We start from the raw sequence: 22430 nt of genomic DNA, 5'->3' as shown, positions 1-22430 counted from the left end.
TCAACTAAAAGTGGTCAGACACCTGTGACCAAGGAGAGGTGGGGTTAGGGAGGCCAACTTCTCTTATCATAGCTGGAGATTGTAGGTTTTCACTGTCATCCTAAAAGACAGAGTGGTGGGCTTCCCTGGTGGTGCAGTGGTTGAGAGTCCGCCTGCCGATGCAGGGGACGCGGGTTCGTGCCCCGGTCCGGGAGGATCCCACATGCAGCGGAGCGGCTGGGCCCGTGAGCCATGGCCGCTGAGCCTGCGCGTCCGGAGCCTGTGCTCCGCAGTGGGAGAGGCCACAGCGGTGAGAGGCCCGCGTACCGCAAAAAAAAAAAAAAAAAAAAAAAAAGACAGAGTGACTTTGCCTTACTTACAGGGATTTCTTTTACTTTCTTTGCTCTTTCCCATGCCCCTCCATCGAGTAGGTCAACTTTCCTTTTATTCTTACCTGTCATTGACTCGACTCCGGATTCACGGTCATCTTGAATCTCTGAGGTTGTAGCATTCAGAAGAGAATAGTGCAGGTATTCCGGCCAGATAACAGATCTTAGGTGCCGAGTTCACTCTGAGTCACAGTTACCGAAAGTGGGGTCAGGCTGTTTGCAGCCACTCAAAAGCCAATAAAGAGTCAAGGTTGGTGGAAAGGAAAGTTTGCTTTATTTCGGAGGCCAGCAACCGGGGTGGGGGGCGAGGCTGGATTTGTGTCCAAAAGGCCGACTGTCGACCCTGCCCTTGACAGTCAGTGGGCAAGAGCTTTTAAAGGATAGTTTCAGGGGTGTGTAAGCAGAAGGAGGGGGCTGATCAGCGTCCTCATGATTGTTTTAAGTACAGTTAATCTTCACTTCCAGGGTTGGTCTGTTCCATTTCCTTGAGGCCAGTTCTTGGAATGGTGGCAGCTTATGTCATGGCTACAGGCTGGTCATCATGTAGTTAAACTTCTTCCACCTGGTGGGGTTTCAGTATCTACAAAACAGCTCAAAGGATATGGCTCAGAATATTATCTGTAGCCCTTGAGGAGGAACTAAAGGTCCTTGACTTTGCTTAACGACTGAACTATTATTATTTGGTCCTATTTGACTGTTTGCCTTTGCTTCTGCATTTTCTCACTTCTCTGATTAAACTTATTCTTTGGCTAAAGTTTTTCAACAGACAAAAGGCAGGCGGAGGACATGGGGGAGGGAAGGACCGTTGGGTCCTGCCTTGTTTCAATAGGAGCCCTCATATTCTCTTCTAGACCAAATGATCCCTAGATGTGGAGGCTGTCAAATTGTAATTTTCAAGCCTGGTCGAAATTCCTCAGCTGCCTCCTGTAAACGAGCCCTCTCATCATGGCTGACTTGGACCTCCTTGGGATAATCTGGTCCAAAGAGATCACCTGAAAATCTCCCTTAAAGGGCCGAGTGATCACGACGAGGCTCTTCTTTTTTTAAAATCGTGGTAAAATAGACATAAAATGAAATGTATTATTATTTTGTTTATTTTTATACAGCAGATTCTTATTAGTCATCAATTAAAATTTATTATTTTTTAGTGTACAGTTCACTGACATTAAGTACATTCACATTGTTGTGCAGCCATCTGCACCATCCATCTGCAGAATTCTTTCCATCCTCCCAGGCTCAAGCTCTGTACCCGTGAAGCACGAACTCCCCACATTACCCCTCCTCTGAGCCCCAGCAGCTGTTCTACTTTCTGTCTATGAATTTGATGACTCTAGGTACCTCATATATAAGTGGAATCATACAGTGTATGTCCCTTTGTGACTGGTGTATTTCACGTAACATAATGTCCTCGAGGTTCATCCATTTGTAGCATGCGTCAGAATTTCCTTCTTTTTTAAGGCCACATAATATTCCATTGTGTGTACAGACCACATTTTGTTCATTCACACTGGAGTGTTTCCACCTTTTGGTTTTTGTGAATAAGGCTGTTGTGAACATGGATGTATTAATGTATGTTCAAGTTCTTGCTTTCAGTTCTGTTGGGTGTGTACCTGGAAGTGGGATTGCTGGATCATATGGTAATTCTATATTTAATTTTTTAAGGGACCATCATACTGTTTTCCACAGTAGCTGTATCTGCCTTATTTTATGTTCCCACCAGTAATGCACAAGCGTTGCAGTTTCTCCACATCTTGGCCAGTGAGTGTTGTTTTCTGGTTTTCTTTGTTTGTTTGTTGTTTTTATAATAGCCATCCTAAGAGGTGTGAAGTGGTATCTCATTATGGTTTTGATTTGCCTTCCCTTCATGATTAGTGATGCTAAGCATTGTTTCATATGTTTGTCGCCCATTTGTGTATCTTCTTTGGAGAAACGTCAGTTCAAGTCCTTTGCCTGCCTTTAATCAGGTGGTTTGTTTCTTGCCCTTGCACGGGTGTCTCCCTGCTTGCCTAGATAGGGCACTGCTTCAGGAGACTATGAGCACTTACGCAGGGTTCTCTGGGGCAGCCTATTCCCTTTGCGAGTGTGTCATGCAGAGATAAATGCACAGGGACTCGCCACTCTGGAAAACTCCATCTGACATTGAAAGATTTGCCCTTCCTGCTTATTGTGAAGGAAGTTCAATGGTGAATGCTGCAGAAATAAGCCAGTCACTGTTTTTGGATAGCGTGTGATATTGTCATCTGACTTTTTTTTTTTTTTTTTTTTTTGCGGTATGCGGGCCTCTCACTGTTGTGGCCTCCCCCGCTGCGGAGCACAGGCTCCGGACGCGCAGGCTCAGCGGCCGTGGCTCACGGGCCCAGCCGCTCCGCGGCATATGGGATCCTCCCAGACCGGGGCACGAACCCGTATCCCCTGCATCGGCAGGCGGACTCTCAACCACTTGCGCCACCAGGGAGGCCCATCTGACTTTTTAATAAGTAAAAATAAAATCTCTTTTGGGGAAAAGGAGGAAACAGAGACTCTGTCTTTTATGTTCCCAGTGTAACGATATTCTAGACCAGGGGTTGACAAACTCTGGCCCATGGGCCATATCCCATTTCCATCTGTTTTTATAAATAAAGTTTTATTGGCACACAGCCATGCCCATATATATAGTATTGTCTGTGGCTGCTTTTGTGGTACAGTGGCAGAGCTGAGTGGTCTTAACAGGTTGTCAGACCCTCAAAGGCTAAAACATTTGCTGTTTGGCCCTTTACCAGAAAAGTTTGCTAGCCCTGGACTATTCTGGACATTTAAGAGGTACCATTTAAAAAATTTTTTTTAAACCAACTGGGATTCCTGTTTTTTTTTTTTTTTTAAAGAGGTACCATTTTTAAAACATAGCATAGTGATGTTGATGGCTGACCGTTCACTCTATACTGGAGCAGTTTGAGAGCTGTAAAGCTCACATAGCTATAAGATAGTATGGCTTTTGAGAATTTACTGAATTCCAGCTTTGTGTCCAGAACCGTGCTCTTTAATTAAGCCTTTTTTTTTTTTTTTTTTGCGGTACGCGGGCCTCTCACTGTTGCGGCCTCTCCCGTTGCAGAGCACAGGCTCCGGACGCACAGGCTCCGCGGCCACGGCTCACGGCACGTGGGATCTTCCCGGACCAGGGCACGAACCCGCGTCCCCTGCATCGGCAGGCGGACTCTCAACCACTACACCACCAGGGAAGCCCAAGCCTTTGTTTTTGATTGGGGCAGTAACTTGCGCATCCCGCATCACCAGGGCTGCTTGCCCAACGTGACTGAGATGTTTCTAACAGAGGCGGCACTTTTTAAAGTCATAGTGTCTGACACTTGCCTTTCCCCTGTGATAGTCCCTATTGATACTGAACCTTGGTGAAGTAGCTCTGATCTTTAGCTGCAGTGAGAAGAGTTAGACTGCTGCACATGGCCCTGAAGTGCAGAACACAGAAAACTTGCTGCTTTCACCCTAAAAATAGCATCCTGCTTCTTTTACCCCTCCCTCCAAGCCAGAGGTGCAGCCTTGCTAAGGCAGTGATGGCCAGTTTTGGAATTCAGAGGTACTGTTGGTTTACTGATTTTGTTCTGCCTTCTCTTGGACCTTTTGGCCGTTCATGCAATGAACTTACGCTGATTGCTAGAAGAATGGTGAAGGTGTATGGGTGCTGACTCTGAGGGGTTTATACAGTGTGTTTTGGCAATTCAAGAACATTAAATTTGAACGATTGTATATAAAACCCTTTGAGATCATTGGAAATTCTAGACCTGCACACATACACACACTCATACTCACCCACGAACACAGACACCCAGGAAATCATAAAGCCAGAAGTGACATCTGCCTGAAGTGACATCTGCATCTACCTGTGTCACTTTCTCACACAGAGCGGCAGGGTAACCATTTTGTACAATCCAAATAGGATCTCAATAATGGATCAATCTGGTGAGACCCAGTAATGGATGAATCTGGTGAAGTGTCACATTTTGCTGTAGATACAATATTTATCTAAAGGCAAAATAGGGTCCCTATCCTATTTCATAGAGTCTTACTGCCCCGACTGTTCGTGAAGTGATGGGCGTTGGTTGTAATAGTGCCGATCTGTTGAAAACTTTTAGCCATTTTCCTTTACTTTTTGAGAAGGAAGCTGACTTCTTTTTTCCCCCTGTAATCTACTAATCAGTATTTCTCTTCCAGATCTGCTTCTCTAACCTGTAGTGATTTTAATTACTCCCCTTGGATACCACTCCCCAAATACTCTCTCTTCCTTAAGTTACAGGCCTTAATGTTGAACGTGGTCTGGTGAGAATCCCTTTGCAAATGATTTTCTTCAGTTGATATGAGGGCAGTATTTCTTTATTTTTGTATTTGTATGTTTTTACTCCCTATGAACAGATATCTACTGAGTTTCGTGGTATCTATTTACAATCATCTTTTCAATTGGTAGACAAGTTTTGGAATTCAGATATTGCCCTTAGAACAACTTTGGGGGTCATTCATGCACTCAGTAAGCATGCCTTCTTATTTATGGTCTGATAAGAATTCATTAATTTCTGCCTATTTTGATTGTCTACTATATATGCCAGGGCTAGATGTTGGGAATACAGAAATAAATGACATAAATTCCTTGCTCTCAGAGCTGGGCCACAACTGAGTGGAGGAGATGCATACCCACAAAAATTTACAATGGAATTTGATTGTAGAGATGTGTATAACATGCAATATTAAGTCTGGGGAATTTGTAAGCTTACTTAAGTCTTTCTATTGAGTTAGACTGTGGACAAAGGTATCAAATGAGAAACACATCAATAATACTTATTTACTCTGAGGTAGTAAATGGAAACGTTGAATGAAATAAAGTGCATTTATCATAACCAACGGCATGCAGCGAGGCCACTGCCCTTGTGCCACTATTGTTCCTGCACGTTCTTTGTGTTTGGGTCATTAACATTGCATTTAGGTCAGATGAGAGTATGTTCCATCTACCACGCTTTGATAGCTGAAGTAAAGTGCTGATGGAGATCATTTAAGATCATCTCTGTGCTGTTGATTGCATGCTTCTGGCTCATAATCAGAATGATGCGAAGTAATTGTTCGAGCGACTTGCCGAGGCTACATTTTGTGTCACTGCAACTGTCAGCACTTCGGTCCTGCTGCTCTGCCTGAAGCATGCTTGCCCAGCACCTGTTGGATGGCTAAAGCATGACCTGTCACTCAAAGTTGTGGGTGACTTTCATTCTAACATCCTCACTTGCTGCCCCTGTATATTTTATAACCTGAAAAAGAAATACCTGCTTATTTAGTGGAAGCAAGTGCTGTCTTTTGTGTTTGACAGAATGCTATGTACTGGGACTTTCATGTAGTTATCCACATGCTCATTGCCACGGTGCTCATCTCTTTTCTCTTTGGCCTTGAAACCCAGACAGACCTCGCTTCGAATTCTTGCCTTGTCACCTCCTGGTTATATGACCTTGGCTAGGTCACTTGTCTTGAACCTTGTTTTCGTTACTTGCACAATGGGACTGATAGAACCTGTTTTACTGAGATTTTGTGAGGATTAGAGATAATAGATAAAAACTTGTCAGCATAATTAGCCACCCACTTAGTGTAGTAGGTAATATTAAGGAATCCAGTGCTTACTTAGGATGACATTTTACAATGACAAGACAGAATTTTCCAAAGTCAGTAGCCCAAAAATATATTGTAAGTGTGGAATGGAGAGTTATCAGTCCAGTTTTCCTGGCTAGGTCAATTTACCAGACACACACAATGAGATGGGGATGTTAGAATCTAAACCATCATTTTCCATGGCTGGGTCTGCTATACAGAATGTGCTCCGGGCCATCCCATGTACGTCATCAAGGGATGCAAAAGCAAATTTGAAAGCAGATTTAAGAATGTGTATCATTAGGTTTCCCTGCATAAAAGAGACATTATATAGCACACAGCACAGCCTGACCATGTGGTTCTCTCTCATGGAGAAAGCAGTGACCACAAGAGAGCGAAGCAAAGCAAAAATTCTGTCCCTGTAAGAAGTTCATGGTTAGATCTAGGAACATCTCACAGACTCCTGAATTGTACCATAAAAAGAGATCTGTTAAAAGTAGCTCAGTCCATATTCCTTGATACAGTAAAGTCCCTAGTGGAAGTTGTTGAAGAGATGCTTTCTCTGATTGCATCCAGTGCTAAAATTTAAGGTCTGAGTTCTTACCTCCCAATGTTGATTCTATTTCTCATGGTCAAAATAGAACTGTAGAAATCTCTTCTAAGAGCATGAGCCCCACCACAAATTGTCACTTTCTTTAAAAATTGCGTAAGCTGGACAAGGCATGAACTTTTGTTGGAAGGTAGCACGTGGAGGAGTTATCAACCGGTTTCACAAATCAAACTCCATGTTTCTCCACTTTTGTTCTCTCCAGGATTTTCCACTGGTATCTGATTTGGCATTTCTCTGCTGCCACAGTATGTCCTGTCTTTCTTTCTCTGCTGCTCCCTGGCAATCCCCCACCTCCTGCCTGCTAGTAGGAGCAGTGCCGGCAATACTTCCAAGGGTTACATTCATAACTGGAGGAAGAATTCGCTCTAAACATTTTGCCGATTGTGGGGATACATTCACTTCCGTAGCCTCCCCTCAAAAGTAGTATTTTCCTGAAATGATGCTAGTCAGTCACAGTTATAGGTGTGACACAATTTTCTCAATCGAGGACAACGATGTGTCTGTCATACAACTCAATTAAGCTGTATCACATACGTTTTTACCAAACCAACCGTTCTCTTTGAGAAGGAAGTTAGATTAGAAATGTTGTTGAGCCTACATAAGCATTCCAGCTCTTGATATCTTCTAAATATGGTAAATTCTGATTTTTAAAAAATTTTCAAGCTCATATAGCATGATTATAATTTTTAGGTTCACTCAAGGGTTTACAATTTTCAGTTTACTTTTCTCTGTATCATTAAGTCACTCCACCATAATCAGACTGAAAAACAGGGACACTTCTTGCACTTCAGACTTATCATTTCACACTTGAAATAGGCATTTCTATCCACCAGTAGCCTTAGTCTTTAAAATTTTGTCCCCTTTCAATATACTGGATACTCACTGAATATTGTGATTTGTGATATTATTGTTCTGTGGTATATGTACTAGTTTGTATTCTTCTCAGCTACATGCACTCAAACCAAAACAATTTTCTGTTATGACTTCTGATATGTCTTTAAAAATATTTATTTATTTATTTGTTTGTTTATTTTGGCTGCGCCGGGTCTTAGTTGTGGCATGCGGGATCTAGTTCCCCAACCAGGGATCCCTGCATTGGGAGCGCAGTCTTACCCACTGGACCACCAGGGAAGTCCCCAAGACTTCTGATATTTATACAAGCTGCCTTTCTTCCTTTTTTTTTTTTTTAACATCTTTATTGGAGTTTAATTGCTTTACAATGGCATGTTAGTTTCTGCTTTATAACAAAGTGAATCAGCTGTATATATACATATGTCCCCATATCTCTTCCCTCTTGCGTCTCCCTCCCTCCCACCCTCCCTATCCCACCCTCCCTATCCCACCCCTCTAGGTGGTAACAACAAGCTGTCTTTCTGACTCTTAACGAAAATATAGAAGTAAAAGAACCCCACACCACCCCAGGTGTAGTCATTTCTCACAAATGTGGGACGCTGATAGATTCGGTAAATTCAGCACATATGCGTTTAGTGGTTCATTCTTTCAGCGCGATACTCTTGGCAGCTCTTAAACAATTACGATGGAGATGGATTTATTCATATTAAAAGAGGTTTACAATATAACAGGTAAAATATCATTAGACTGAAGAACAATAGGAATGCTATCATAGAATGTTATGAATAAATTGTATGTATGTATATAATTTTATTTATGTAAGTATATGCATAATATACTCTGTACACTTGAGCATAGGAGAGAGCCTGGAGCCGTAGAAGCCAAAACGTTCAAAGTGATTATTAGTGGGACTTTTGCTGATTTGTATTATTTGGGGGTTTTTCCTCCCTTATCTGTATTATCTAAGTGTTCACAGTAAATGGTTTTACTTTGTTCTCATTTTTCTCACCTCATTTTGGTGGGTGGAGAAAGGGAACACAAGCTCCCACATCTTTGATAAATCATGAAATTATAAAAAAGCTGTGCTCTGTCTTGTCGGTTGTCACAGATCTGTAGACGTGTTGTGCCACACGGCGTGAAAGCGTTTTCTTTTTATTGAGTCTCTCCTGCATGCCAAGCACCGCACTAAGAACCTGAAACATGATGTGAAGTCGGTATTATTGCCACCATCATGCAAATGAGGAAAGGGTTCTGAGAGTTTATGTTACTTGCGTCACACAGCTGGTGGGTGACGGAGCTGAGACTCAGGCTCAGATCTGACTCTAAGATCAGCGTTTGGGGTCTTGGTGAATCTCACTGTAGACCTCTTGTCTGCCTTGAGGATGAAAAGGTTAATGTACGCGAGTGGATTATAAAGCGTTGCTTTCAAAAGAAGGTGCTCAGAGGTTTTACCAGCGTGGACCATCTTTCACCGCTTGCGGTGTTTCCCTGCAGTGTTTTCGGTTAGAGTGTAAACTTCTCAAGGCAGGATCACGTGGTCTCAGTAGCCCTTAATTCTCCTCTCACAGGCTGGCGGTAGGGTAGGTGAGCTTCCCCCTGGGACTCTGCAGAAGATGGCCTAGAAGATTCTGAGACGCTGGGTCTGGGAATCTCTGGCCAGTGGACACATCCTGAGGAGGAGACTCTGCCTACAGCCCTAGAGGCCTCATTGCTCTTTTCCTTTTAGGGAAAAGGAAGGAAAAGCCTTCTTAGAGCCGGAGGCTGAATCCCCCATGCTCTGGGATTGTGTGAAATTTGCTAGTCTCGGGAGCTAGACTAGCACTACCTTGCCCCCTGCTGAACCTGCAAAGGCATCTTGAAAGCAGTCTCTGGAATTTTTTAAAAACTTGGATCTTGAGCGTAGTCCCTTATGTGATGCCGAGTAAACGGTCCGTGGCTGTCACACTGCCTTATCTCCCTTTGTCTTCCAGGCTTCCTCTTCCAGTATGCACATCATCTCGGTTCTTTCCCACACTTTATCTCAGACACTGTGGCTTCCTCACGGGATTACTCCGTCCGCCTGATATGTGGCCCCCAGTGCCTCTCTGCCAGTCCGCGTTCCCGTAGGAGCTTGATCATGGATCCCCTTGGGATCATGGACTTCAGTGGGGGATGCATGGAGTTGTGGGTGCCCCATTTTGGGAGAAGGCAAAGTGACATGATGGGATGCTCTGGTTACTATGAAGACTTTTCATTTAGCTCCACTGTGGAGGTGCAGACACGACATTTTTAAAGATCCGCCTAAAAAATGATTTCCCAGGCACCACAGTATATGTGGCGTATATATTGTACGGTCAGGCCATTCAAGATGGCTGTTCCCTTGCTCTCTGCATCCCGTGCTCGACCAGGCTCGGCTTCACTCACATGACTATCCAATGGTCCTAATTATAGGCCTTAATCAGTAACTGCCTACATGCTTGCCCCCGCCCTAGCTGCTGGTTTCCCTGGTAACTGATGAGCCCACCTGGCCTCAATTCCCCCTATAAATGGTAGCCGCCCTCCGCCCTGAGGAGCTAGGAGTATCGCCATGTCCCGCTCACCGTGGGCCGTACACAGTGGGGGTGTCTCTCCAGGTTTTTTGTGTAGGACCCCCTTGCCCAGTAAATCAGGTGTCTCTGTCGCCGTCTGTGGGCTCTTCCTTCCCTCTGGAGGCTGGGTAACTACAAGGCTTGCAGATCTCCAGTGTCACGGCGCTCCTTTGTCAAAGGTTCACGCACCTCGAGATAAGAGAATCATGCATGTGATTATTTTCTACATATTACTTGTTCAAAGCTCCGTCTTTAAAATTCAAGTAGTCAGCCAAGCAGTGGGCCGTCCACGTTCGTCAGACATTAATTGTGCACCTAGTAAGTATCAGAGGGCCAGGCGCTGGGATTTCTTACCTCTCCGGCCTGCATACCTGTGCTGATTTATGGGATGGATTTAATGTTTTATTTAATTAACTTATTTATTTTTTGCGGTACGCGGGGCTCTCAATATTGTGGCCTCTCCCGTTGCCACAGCCGCTCCGCGGCATGTGGGATCCTCCCAGCCTGGGGCACGAACCCGTGTCCCCTGCATCGGCAGACGGACTTTCAACCACTGCGCTACCAGGGAAGCCCTAATGTTTTATTTTTAATCTCTTTCTCTTTCAGTTTTCCAAAGAAATTAGTCCGTTTTCTGGGTGAAGAGAAACCAATCTGTTTTCACAGGGTGAGTAATCCTTTGACTCCTTTATATATATTTTTTTACTCACGTTACTTAGTAAGCACTCATTCTCTGGGAGTTTTCTCCTACCTGGAACCAAGAGACTCTGTACTCATTACATTTCCTCTTCCCTTTGGAGGGGAGGGTTTCCCCTGGTGTTTTTCTGCCATTTCTTTTGGCTGTTCACAGGTTTTTTCTCTTCTGAGTTGTTACCACCGTTACTATTACCTTGCTCAGCTTGCAGAGGGGATGAGATAGGAAGTTTCTTTTTTTTTTCCCCAGTGGCTGATGATGCACAGAAACACGGCTGTGGGCAAGGAGAACCCATTCGTTTTGTTCATGTGACATACTGTTTTGTTTTAACACCACGACAGAGAATCATAAGATGTGAGCACTAGATGGGATGTTATAGCTCATCTAGCAAAGCCCCTGAGGGCTTCCCCCAACCCCGGCATCTGAGCCTAGATTATGAGAGAGGCATTTAACTCTCAGCTGCGTGAGGTCATGCCCTCCCCCATCACAACTCCACACAGAGCTGTCCTTTGAATCCCAACACCTTCTGGGGATACAGAGTTACAGGCAGTTCAACCTGATGTAATCCTGATAAACTAATGCTAACGTCCCTCTAAGGCAAGTGTCAGGAGTGATGCTCGTTGCTACTTAACTTTCTAATAATCACACTTGGTTACTGCCAAGAAAGGTTGGTTGCATGGAGGTACCCAGAACGTTTCCATTTTGGACCTCATCTGAGAGGGCCTATTTTTTGTTTCCTTTGCGCCTTTCCCAAACCACCGCATTTGCAATGCCCCGTCACGTGCTGAGACTCGGTGGTCCACCTGCTTTGCAGCTAGACGCCGAGGTGCACCTGCAGGTGCGCGCTGGCCAACTGCAGAGCGGCACGCCCCCCACTCAGGACTGTCTGCACCTGCAGAGCGAGGCTTAACAGGTTTCTTGCATTGCTGTGCACATTTGGCCCACAGTCATAGACTCTCGGAGAAACATTTCTTCACTAAAAAAAAAAAAAAAAAAACCAACGCTTTGCACATGAGGGTGCAGTTGTGGGGTATTATGGCGAACATACAAATACGGGATCCCAGAGGTGAACCTAGCTGTGGTTCCTTCGAGATGCCTGTACCAGACCTGGCTCTGGATCATGTTCATTTAGGTTGATGATCTAGGTGCACTTATTTCCAAAACGTTCCGTCTCCTCTAGAGATTGGTCTAAGTGTAGTATTGAGAGCCTGTGTCCATTATTTTATCCCACTTGTCAACTTAATCACTTTACCTTAACAAATGGGGGCTTCTCTTCTGCCCTTACTGGAGTCCTTGTAAAGGAACTTGACTTTCCTGCTTATCAGGGTACAGAGATAGTCTGCTTTCTACCAACGCACTGTATGGAATTTAGAACATGGATTGCTGATTTGCCGAGACCATCCACCTGCTTATTACTCTAAAATTGATCTCTCCTGTCTCCACATACTCCGTGTGCATGAATTGTGCATTATTAGAAGTGTGAGTGTGAGGGTCTCCATTTCCTCATCTTAGCCAAGAAAAGCCCAGAAGGTTTATCCCCAGGGCACACCAAAGTATAACATGGGATACTGAGGTCTCCTGCTCCCTAGGGAAATCAAAGTGTCTCTGTGGAACTAAGAGATTGATAAAGACTAAAACAGGACACAGTTCAGGGCCTTAGGAAAGGGGGAAAGTGCTAAATTCCTTGCCTATTTTGTGCTCTTCTTTAAGTAAAGACTAAACTGGTAGAGAGGGGTGTGAGGTAAGACATGGTAAAGCGATAAAATAAGGACCACCTGAACTCACGCTGGCCACTTGTGGCAACTTTGGTTTCCTGCTGGGTTGTAAGTAGTTTGAAGTCGACAGTCAGGAGGCATCAAATCATTATCCCAATTACTACAAGCTGTTTGCTTTTACCAGTTGGGGGAAAACTAAACACACACCGAAGCCGTGAGTTTTCAAAAAGCAACTCAGAGGCTGATCCCCACACCTTGGGTTTGTACCACACAGGTCCACATGCTGCATGTGTGTCCGCCTTGTAAAAACGTGTCACTGGGCTCCAGCTCATGGTATGCGGGGTGGCTGGACCCGGGAACAAGGCTCCTGTTGTTTGCAAGCTCGAACAGTGCTCGGCCTCGATGGTGTCCCTTTAAGGGAAATCTAGGGAAGTGCTCTTGCCAGCGCTGGGATTTTATTTGCTAGAGGCCAAGTAGCAATGGCATGTGTTGGTTCCATAGCAACATGTCTGTGCAGCCAGAAAAAATATAATGACTGTGGCAGCCAGTGTATCCTGGGCAGGTTGAGCACAGCCCCGATGCCTCCTTTTATTTTCCACCTTATCCTGGCCTGCCTTTCCTCTCCTGTAGAGAGTGTGGGCTGCTATCTCTGCTTTAACACTTGCCTCCTGTCCCCACCGAGCTGGGGACTCGAGGAGGAGGAAGGCGGTGTCTGTAGTAAGATTCTGCAGGGCCCCGAGTGTGCCAGCAGAGCTGGCAGCACCCCCCTGCCTCAGCAAAGCCAAGTTGGTCGAGAGTCGGTCCTTTTCATCATCCCTGTGACCAAGCAGCCCTGGCAGGGTGGTTCAGTGGGCAGAGTACTTCTTGTATATTGCGGTCAGCTGCTCCTGGCTGGAAAGTGGGCAGGGAAACAGAGCGGTGTGAGATCTAGGGAAACAGAGGACCCGTTTAATGTGCTCCACAAGGATTGAGGAGACTCCTCCCGGGGCAGAGTGCAATGCCAGGTACGGTAGGGCTGCACCCAGAAATCAGTGCACATGGCACACCTTCTAGGAGCTTCCACCAGAGATGCAGTTTCCAATTGCAGTCTCTCCAGTGTGTGGGGTTGAGGTTTTAACATTTCTCTGATGTTTTCTCTAAAATCCTCCATGAAACCATTATAATCACTCTTGATATCAACAGATGCTTTTTTTCCCCCAAACTCCTGAAACATTTAAAAAATGTTTACCATCTATTCGACATTTGGTTTGTATTTCCTTTTTTAATACGTAATGCTTTGTGGGCCTGAACTCTCTTTCTAGTTAGAGGGTAAGGCCTTCAAGGTCAGGAACCATCTATCTTTCTCTTCATCTGTTTTTTATTTTTATCTCTAAGGCTCAGAACTGAGCGCTGTAGATAGTAACCATACATTAATATTTCTTCATGATAACATTATAGTCTCATCCAGTCTCATAAGGAAGCTTTAAGGCAAGTGTGTAAATATACTAAATTCTTTTAAATTCTTCAGAGAAAAGATAAATTCAAGAAATTCTTTAACTGCTGTGGTTTTAAAAAAAACCACGTAGATATGAAATCACAAGGTAAGAATATCTCAAGACTTCACATTTCCTCTTCTTCCTCTTTGTGGCTACTGACCATGACCTGTGTACCGTAGGGTTTCACAGTGGCACTGAAGTCATCCCCCCCCCCCCGCCTTCTTCTCCCCCAGTATTCACTACTTTGGTTGAATTAGCCTTATTATACCTTTTGGGCCAGGCCTCTCAGTCAAACCCCTAGTCATGTCTCTGGAGCTATTAAGAGATTGGAAGGATTTTTCATTCAGGTGACAGGTTTGATAGATTAGGATAGCGGTTCCTAATTTAGTTTTGAGGTCTGTTGGAGGAGGGAGGGTTTTGATTGTATAAAAACCTTTATCTTCAAAGAGTACTCTTCCCTTCCCAAGTCCTGAGCCAACTGAGAACCAAGATAAGTGTAATCGTAAGGCAGATGGAGCCAGGGTGCACCTCGGTGGCTGATGACAGTTAACTGAGTTAGAAGTTGTATCTTAGGTTGAGAACCAAAAAGAGCTTCCCAGCTCATTCTCTAGTCTGGGCCTGAGCACAGTCTACCCGCAGGAAAGTTTTGGGTCTGCAGGCCACTGTCTGCGTGAAGAAGGAAGGAAAAAGAGACCCCAGTTCTGTGCACCCCCCACCCCCACCCCTGTGCTCAACATTTTAACTCTACCCAGTGGTGGATTAACCCTACCCAGTGGAGTTAGTTTCCCAAGGAGAGGCATGGTCCACACCGGGTTTAGCCTCCAGCCAGCTACCTCACTCCACATCCTTGGGAAAGAAAAAGGATGAAGTAAAAGGCCAGGAGGGCTTCCAGAAAATCCTTCCCATAGAAAACAGAGGAATGGAGCGTGCTGTTGGCCTCTGGCTCTGCTTTCATCTCTCACTCTCCACACTTTGGTCCCCAGTCTCCCTCTCGCCATCTCACCCACTGGGTTTTCTTCGTAGCTCCTTGGCTCGTGCATCTGTTTACTGGTTTATTGTTAGTCTCCTCTTTTAGAACGTGAGTGAAAGCAGAAACCTCATCAGTATCATTAACTGCTGAATCGCAGTACTTAAAGCTATACGCGCACATAGGAGGCATTTGATTAAACCTTTGGATACATTAAATGTTTTTATTGCCTCTTCTCACATTTAATTGCCTGGATGTCCTTGTGCTCCATCTTGCCTGGCACATACCTATTCATATCATAACACTCAGTTCATCTGTCAGTTCTCTATGGAATCTGCCAGTTTCCCTTCTTCCAAGGGGAAGGAGCACCATTTTGTTTGTAACCAGTTGCCAGGAGAGTGTGTGTGTGTGTGTGTGTGTGTGTGTGTGTGCGCGCGCTCACACCTGTCTGCATCTTCTTTGAGTGTGTACACCTGTGTGCTCTCTTTCTGGATGTGGTTCTGTAACACTTCAGTTCACTTATTTGTCTATATATTTATCACCTTTAGTGGATTTTAAACTCCTTGGGAACTGGGAAACCTTATTTGTCCCTGTTTCTGTACTATCTGCCATGTAGTAGGTGCTCAGTAAATGTAAATGATATTAGCACTCTTTACCACATGCCAGGTACTGCTGTGTCTTAGTGCTTAAAACAACTTTCTAAGTACTTCCGTGTATTAACGTATGTAATCCTCACAACAAGCTTACCAGATACATTTTTAACTCTCACAGATAAGGAAACGGGCATAGAGAGTTGAGGTGACTAGCCTATGGTCTCACAGCTAGTCTGTTTCTATAGCTGTTACTGTCTGCTGATTCTCAGAGAAGGACCATATAGACGGATGAATGAATGACTAAATGGGAACCCTAGAAGCCCAGGTGCATATCGTTAAACAGGGCCACAGTAAGAAATGATCACCAAGCCGACCTGTGATTAGCCATGGTTGATGTAGGTCCCTGGATGAATCCCTAAAGTTTTATAGTAGCTATTGTGCTTAATTCCTAATTATCCATGCCAGCAGAGTGGTATTAGTTAATGAAAGTAAATAATTGTCATTATATTGGGGGGATTATTTCTTAATGGGAAAATTATTAAATCATCAATTACGAGTTACAGTTGCTCTGTGTAAGGCTCACTGCTAAATTTGGGGAGAAATGGGAGGTCAGAGAAAGTGAGTTGGAGAGTGAAAAGGAGAACCCAGGAGTATAAACTAAGGTTGTCATGTTTAACAGGCCCTTGCTTAGTTGAAGAGGTGTGATGACAGGTAAAGTTAAGGAAATCAAAAGAAGTAAAGGGCAGTCAATGTGAGAATGATCACAAGGCGTTATTACACATGATTAATTGCCAAAAAGTGATAGTAGAGAAAATGAAAGCCATCGTGTTAGGATAGGATGGGCCTCATGCTTCAGAGAGTCAATCCTAAACTCTCACTGGCTTAACCAAGTAGAAGTTTCCTTCTCCCTGATCCAGCATGTGCTGTGAATCTGGTGTCTCTGCAGGGCACTGTCCTCCACGCATGGCTCCCCGATGCAGGCTGCATGGATCTTTGTATCCTACCATCTAGAGACCTCCCTGTGATCACAGGGGGAGAGAGAACTTGGAGAATTACACCAGCGATGAAATGCTTCAAAGCTTTGCCCTGGAAAGGGCATGTGCCACCTGCTATGTCCTAGACGAGGCATTCAGCCTTTTATACATAAGCTCCCACCTTTCCAATCCCCTCATTCCTTTTTGTGTTTCTCCCACCCAGCACACTGTAGGTGCTCCATGAATATCTGTAGGGTGAAGGAATGAGTGAACGTAGCAATGAACTGTCACTCGTGACTGATTGTGTTTATAACAGGAATGCACGTGACAGCCCCCGAACCCAGACTTGGAAAAACTAAGCCTGGCTTGAAGATGTTGATTAAAATTAAAAGAGCATTATTTTAAAAAAATAATAATAACAACAGAGCTGACATTGATTAGCCACGGTGAGTGGAAAATCATGAAGACATGAACAGATTAAATCCAGTCTAGCTGGTGGTGGAGATCCTGATAAAGCCCAGCCTTTCATGCTTCAGCCCTGTCTTGGCCCTGTCACTGTCTGTCCCCTGCGCGAAGTCACAGTTCATGTGTTATCTGGCGCCAGCTGCCCTTCTAGCCTTGTTCCTCCTGAACCAGGTAGAGGTTACTGTCCTCATTTTAAAACGAAGAAGCTGAATTAAGGGGAGGTTAACCTGTCCAGGATGCTGCCGTGATTCCAGCCCAGGTGTGTTTGACTGCACTGCACCGTCTCTCCCCTGCGTCAGGCTCTCTCACACGTGCACCTGCTGCCTTCAGTCCTGGGGTCTGGCAGACGGCAGCATCCACCTCCAGATCAATGGAGAAGGGGGTTCCAGACAGGGGCAAAGCATGGCTGAGCCAAGCATAGCAGCCGAATGTGAAAAGTAAGTTGGTAGCTCTGTGTGTGAATCAATATGGAAAGCGGTATCTCATAGAGAGTGGGGCAGGTCGCACTGGAAAGGTAGGGAGGGGTCACAGCACATGTGTCAGACCAGAGGACGGGGCCTCTCAGCCACGTCTCCATGTGTCGTATTTGATCAAGAGAAACCTGAATGCTGGGAGTACCAGTGATCACAGCCACTAACAGATTCCTAGAAAATGGGGCTTGTTTCTGGTTTGGGGGGGTGGTAGGTGGAGACGGAGGGGCCCTGCCTGTCATTGTTTTAATGTGGGCAGGGCAGTGCTGTGGAGAGGATCCTAAACTGAGGGTTCGTAATCACTGGAGATCTTTCAGCAAGCTGGTGATGGGACCAGCCGTGTTTCAGTGAGATTAGCTTTACAACTGTGTTCACGGCCTAGGAGATGGTGGGGAGAAAACCAGAGACGGTGGCCCTGGTTGGGAGGTTATTACAGGTAAAAGGAGATAAGACTTTGAAAACTTGGGAGCATTATGAAGGGACAGGTGTGGTTGACACTACAAGGAAAGAATTGACCAAAACAGAATGATTGTGTGGACGTAAGAAACAAGGAGAGGAGTTGGAGATAACTGACTTTTTGAGCCCAGGTGGCTATTGAAGGTGTCCTATGTTGTATATTTTTTGAGCTTTTTTTTTTTTTTTTTTTTTTTTTGCGGTACGCGGGCCTCTCACTGTTGTGGCCTCTCCCGTTGCGGAGCACAGGCTCCGGACGCGCAGGCTCAGCGGCCGTGGCTCACCGGGCCAGTCGCTCCGTGGCATGTGGGATCTTCCCGGACTGGGGCACGAACCCGCGTCCCCTGCATCGGCAGGCGGACTCTCAACCACTGCGCCACCAGGGAAGCCCTTGAGCTTATTTTAGTAACAGTGTTGTTCTATGAGTTGAGGCTTCTTGGGTAGAATTGGGGGTAGCCTTAGACCAAGATAAGCCCCCTTTGCATAACTGCGTATTGTCTTAACCACAACCTTATCTCTTCCTGCCCTGCTCTCCGCAAGGTTTAGGATCAATTCTTAAATCAGCAGCAAAGTCATCAGGCTGCAATTTCATCTCCGTCCTGGCCCTCTAGTGGAGATAATGGCTTAAACGTGGGCCGTTTAAACGTAGAATTAAAAACGTTGCAGCATCTAGCCCCTGATGAGAGAGGGCTCACCGTCCACGCCATGAGAACTGTCTTTCTCTCCTGCTGGTTTGCCTCGTTACCAGACTCAAGCTCCCCATGGCTCTGGGAAACACGTGGCAACATTTTGCTGGTTGGTCAAGGTTTTGCAAGCTGACAATTCATCTGAGCTTCACGAGGCCACTGTACATTGCTTTCTTGGTTGTTTTAGTCGGACAGAAGAGTGCCAGTTTTGATAGAAGGGAGAAAGAAGGCTGGTGTGACAGAGGGGGAATGTTTTGCATTCCTATTTTACTTTCTGGGGCTAGTCGTATCACATTTCATAGGCACCTGTCTCTAGTGGCAGAGGACAGTCTAATGAGAGAAGCTGAATTGTATGCAGTTCACACACCTCAAGTCTTAGCTCCCAAGAACCAGAGTGAGTGCTGAGTCCCTGGGATTCAGAAGTCCATCAGCCCCAGGTCTCTTTTCCTTGAATATAGGCTGGAGTTGGAGAGATGCTAGTAGGGGAGAAGAAAACTGCTAACCTCCTGCCTTCTTTTTCTCTGCTTTCTTTGTGGGTCTGGGAAGCTGGCATCTCTGGCCGGAGGTGCAGAAAGTGTGATAGAGGAGGAGGGCTTCAGGTCGCTGTCCCTCTCCCTGGAAGGCCCTTGGCCCTTCTGACACTGCCCTTGGTGGGTAGGCCTTCCTGCGTGCCCTAGTTGGCAAGTGAACTCCTCCTCTCTATGAAAGCTTTGCCCCTTCTCCAATCTGAGCAAGGAGTAGGGCCCTGCTTCGAGTGGGAGACACTTGGCATTCTCCATCATTTCAAGCCCTCTTACTAGCTCATAAAATCACCACAATTTGTTAGATTGATTCTTAAGATTCCTTTGAAATAGCAAGATGATTGGAAACCTCAATCATGTTTGGGTTGGGGGAGGGTGTACATTTAAACAGAAAGGCTGAACTATTTATAGATTGTGATGTATTATGTTTCAGGGAGAAGGTGGCAGTCAGCTTTGTTCCCCGTCTTGTATAGTTTCAAGAGTAGTTTCTCACTTGTTACTAGAAGACTGTAAACATTTCGAATCTCCAGTGATATCTATATTCTTTTGATGTACTTTGCAGAGAAACTCAATCAGGAACAGGCTTCAGAGTAAGCTAACTAAAGCATCTTGGGCTTTTGATCACTTTCCATTAGCATGAACAGTAATCTCTGTCCTGTCGGATTTTGTTTGAAAGGGCGTTCGCTGTTTAATGAAGATAAACACGTTGCTGGGTATTTAATACATCTTCTCAACTCAGGGACTGAAAAATTCATACATGAGATTAGCCCTGTTGCCAGAGAGGGGATTTTCAATGTCCCAAACATTTCTCTAGCCATTGGCTGAACTTTTGAAGTGTGCTTGTGCTAAAAAGAACAGATACTGAACAGATATGTCATTTACAAAGCCTTCTGTTTCAATGGTGGGTCCCAGGGGCCTTTCAACCACGTTGTTGCTCTGTAATATTTGGTCAAAGGAAACCTGAGTGTAAGGAGGACACGTGATCACAGCCACTAACAAATTCCTAGAAAGTGATGCTTGTTGTTTGTTGCTGGTTAGATGGTGGCCGTGTGGGGCAGGGGGTCTGAGCCGCTTTTCTTGTCACTGTTTTAATGCATATTCTGCTGTTGCTACTGACTCCGGCTTTGGCTCTTGCTCTGACTTGCAGGAGGGAGAGTATAACTGCTCTTCTTGGTGTCTGAAAACCTATGGGGAGAAATCTGAGAAGGCAGGTCGCAGGGCCAGCCATAGGCTTTGCTCAGCCCATTCTGTTGCTCTTTGCTTGCTGACATATTGGGAGAAAAAAAAAGGCTTGGGTTCTAAAGTTGATTCTGTCTTAAGAGAAGAGTGCCTTTTACATGTTTAGAACTTGGAAATGCTGTTTTTAAAATAAATTTAGTATTTGAAAAGCAGGTGTCCAAGGAGTACAGATTCCTAATTGAAAGAGAACAGTAAACAAAGCAGTTGCTTCCCTGTTAATGTAAAATGCATTCCTTTCCCATCGAGTTGAGGGGCGGATTGGAGATGTGCCTATGGTCACATGCAGCTGTCTGTAGGTTCTGTGACCATTGTAGATTCCATGGCTCCACATCAGAGTCACTTGTGTCTTCTGCAGGAGTTATTTAGGGCCACGCAAACAAGTGGTGCTTTCTGAGGGAGGGGGACAGTGTATTAAAATTCTGTGCTAACACCTTTCCTCTCAGCCCGGGTGGCAGAACTTCTGAGGGTGAGAACATTCCTGTCGCTGTGAGGCTGAGTGGAGGGGGTGCCCCGTGTGTTCTGCTGCCGGCTCACACCTGGCTGCCTCGGGGCATCCTGTCCTGTCACTAGACTTACCCTCGAGTCTGCACAGAGATCAGAGGGACCTGGTGAGGAGAAAGACGGGAGCAAGGTCAGAGCTGCACACTTAGCAGCTCAGGTGCAGGAGGAAGCCGGGCCACCTGGGAGGGTCCTCCGGCGGTGGGTCAGCCCCTCAGGCAGCGTGGTGGCCTGACACGGACCTTCTCACCCCTGCTGATGCCCCACAGAGTCCATCCTGTTTGCTCCAAGCCTCCGCAGCCTCACTTCTCTGTTCCCTGCTCCCTGAAGGCCACTTGTGCAGTGGGTGTATTAACTTGAATTTCTGAGATCATGAGTGAGCAGTTTGGAGAAGGTGGTAGATGCTCCAGGCTTCTACCCCTAGTCCTGCAATAGACTCGAGCTTATTCACTTAGTGTCTCTTGTGTTACAAGACAAAGGAGGTTAGGGATAAGTCCTATCATGGAAGTTGTTTGCTGCCTGTCCATTTATGAGGGGGAGTGGAAGATAGAGGCGGGGGCCCTGTAAATTCCCATGCACGTTTTCTCCTGTTTGAAGTATGAAGTCAGGATAATTGGATTCGCGTGCGGATGCCCCCTAGTGGCCAGCACGGGGCCCTTGAAGAAGGCCGGTCCCAACTGCCACGGCCTCCCATCCCCAAGGAAACGCAACACCCACTTCACAGGAGTTGAGTGTCACATCAACTCTGTATTTCCTTACTGCGCTTTGTCTACCACGTAGGAAAAAAATCCAAAGCATTGTTACAGAACAGAGAAAGAAGTGCTCTTGCTACACTAAAGGAGGAGAACTCTGAGGTCTGTAGCATATCTGTATAATAAGTCTACTGGATGTGACAGAAGACTCTTTAAAGCTCTGATGTAAATATGTTCATGGCCAACTGATGCACTAAAGGCGAATTATACTATTGGCAATAGTGGGCAAGTCCTCTGCTGGCTTCCTACCCTTAAGTAGACAAGCTTTATAAAACTTCAAAATTTTCTCAGCCGTTTAGTTGGCCAAGGCAAAATTTGTTTTCCTCACGCAGAAGGTTGATATATATAGTTAACCTTCTGCTTGCTGACTATAGAGCTTTCATATAGTCTTATATAACGAAAGCTTTATTCACTCATGATTATCTTTTGAATGATTGTGTAAATTCTGTTTCTGATGAATTTTTTTTCTAGTCAGTTCAACCAGTCAAGTATGAAATGAGGGGCTAGTGTGAGCTTGATCAAGTGCATAGGAATCACCTTGGGGTCTTGTTAAAATGCACTTTCTGACCCTCTAGGGCTGAGGTGAGGCCTGAGATTCCGGATTTCTAAGAAGCTTCCAGGTGATGCCAAAGACCGCACTTAGAGAAACAAAATAATAGTTGAGTAGCAAGGTGGTAGGTGATGCAGTCTGTGTCCTCCAGAATCTTATGAGCTAAAAAGGGACTTGAAAAAGTATTCAAGTAATTAGGGCATAAGACAGAACATAATGAAGTGTACAATGAAAGTAAAAACATGCTTTAGGGAGTTAAGAGATGGAAATGATCACTTCTGATTGGGAAGATCTGGAAGTTTTTCATGGAGAAGGTGGTTTTTGAAATTGGAGTTGAGATTTGGGTTAGTCTGCAGCAGCGGTGGGTAGGA

General features: G+C 45.3%; 1 protein-coding gene across 1 annotated transcript in view; it reads left to right on the top strand.

Annotated features, from left to right (window-relative positions):
* Nucleotides 1-22430, top strand: part of ATXN1 (ataxin 1) — a 200622-nt gene that overhangs the window by 233 nt on the left and 177959 nt on the right. Inside the window, exon 2 of the mRNA XM_060110834.1 lies at nucleotides 10617-10674. The gene's annotated coding sequence lies outside the window, so the exon portion shown is untranslated. The remainder of the gene's footprint in view (nucleotides 1-10616; nucleotides 10675-22430) is intronic.

This window comes from Mesoplodon densirostris, chromosome 10 (assembly GCF_025265405.1).
Source record: "Mesoplodon densirostris isolate mMesDen1 chromosome 10, mMesDen1 primary haplotype, whole genome shotgun sequence".
In the NCBI taxonomy this organism is placed as follows: Eukaryota; Metazoa; Chordata; class Mammalia; order Artiodactyla; family Ziphiidae; genus Mesoplodon; species Mesoplodon densirostris.
Note: the sequence above shows the minus strand (reverse complement) of the source record. Positions and strands in the feature narration are given on the sequence as shown.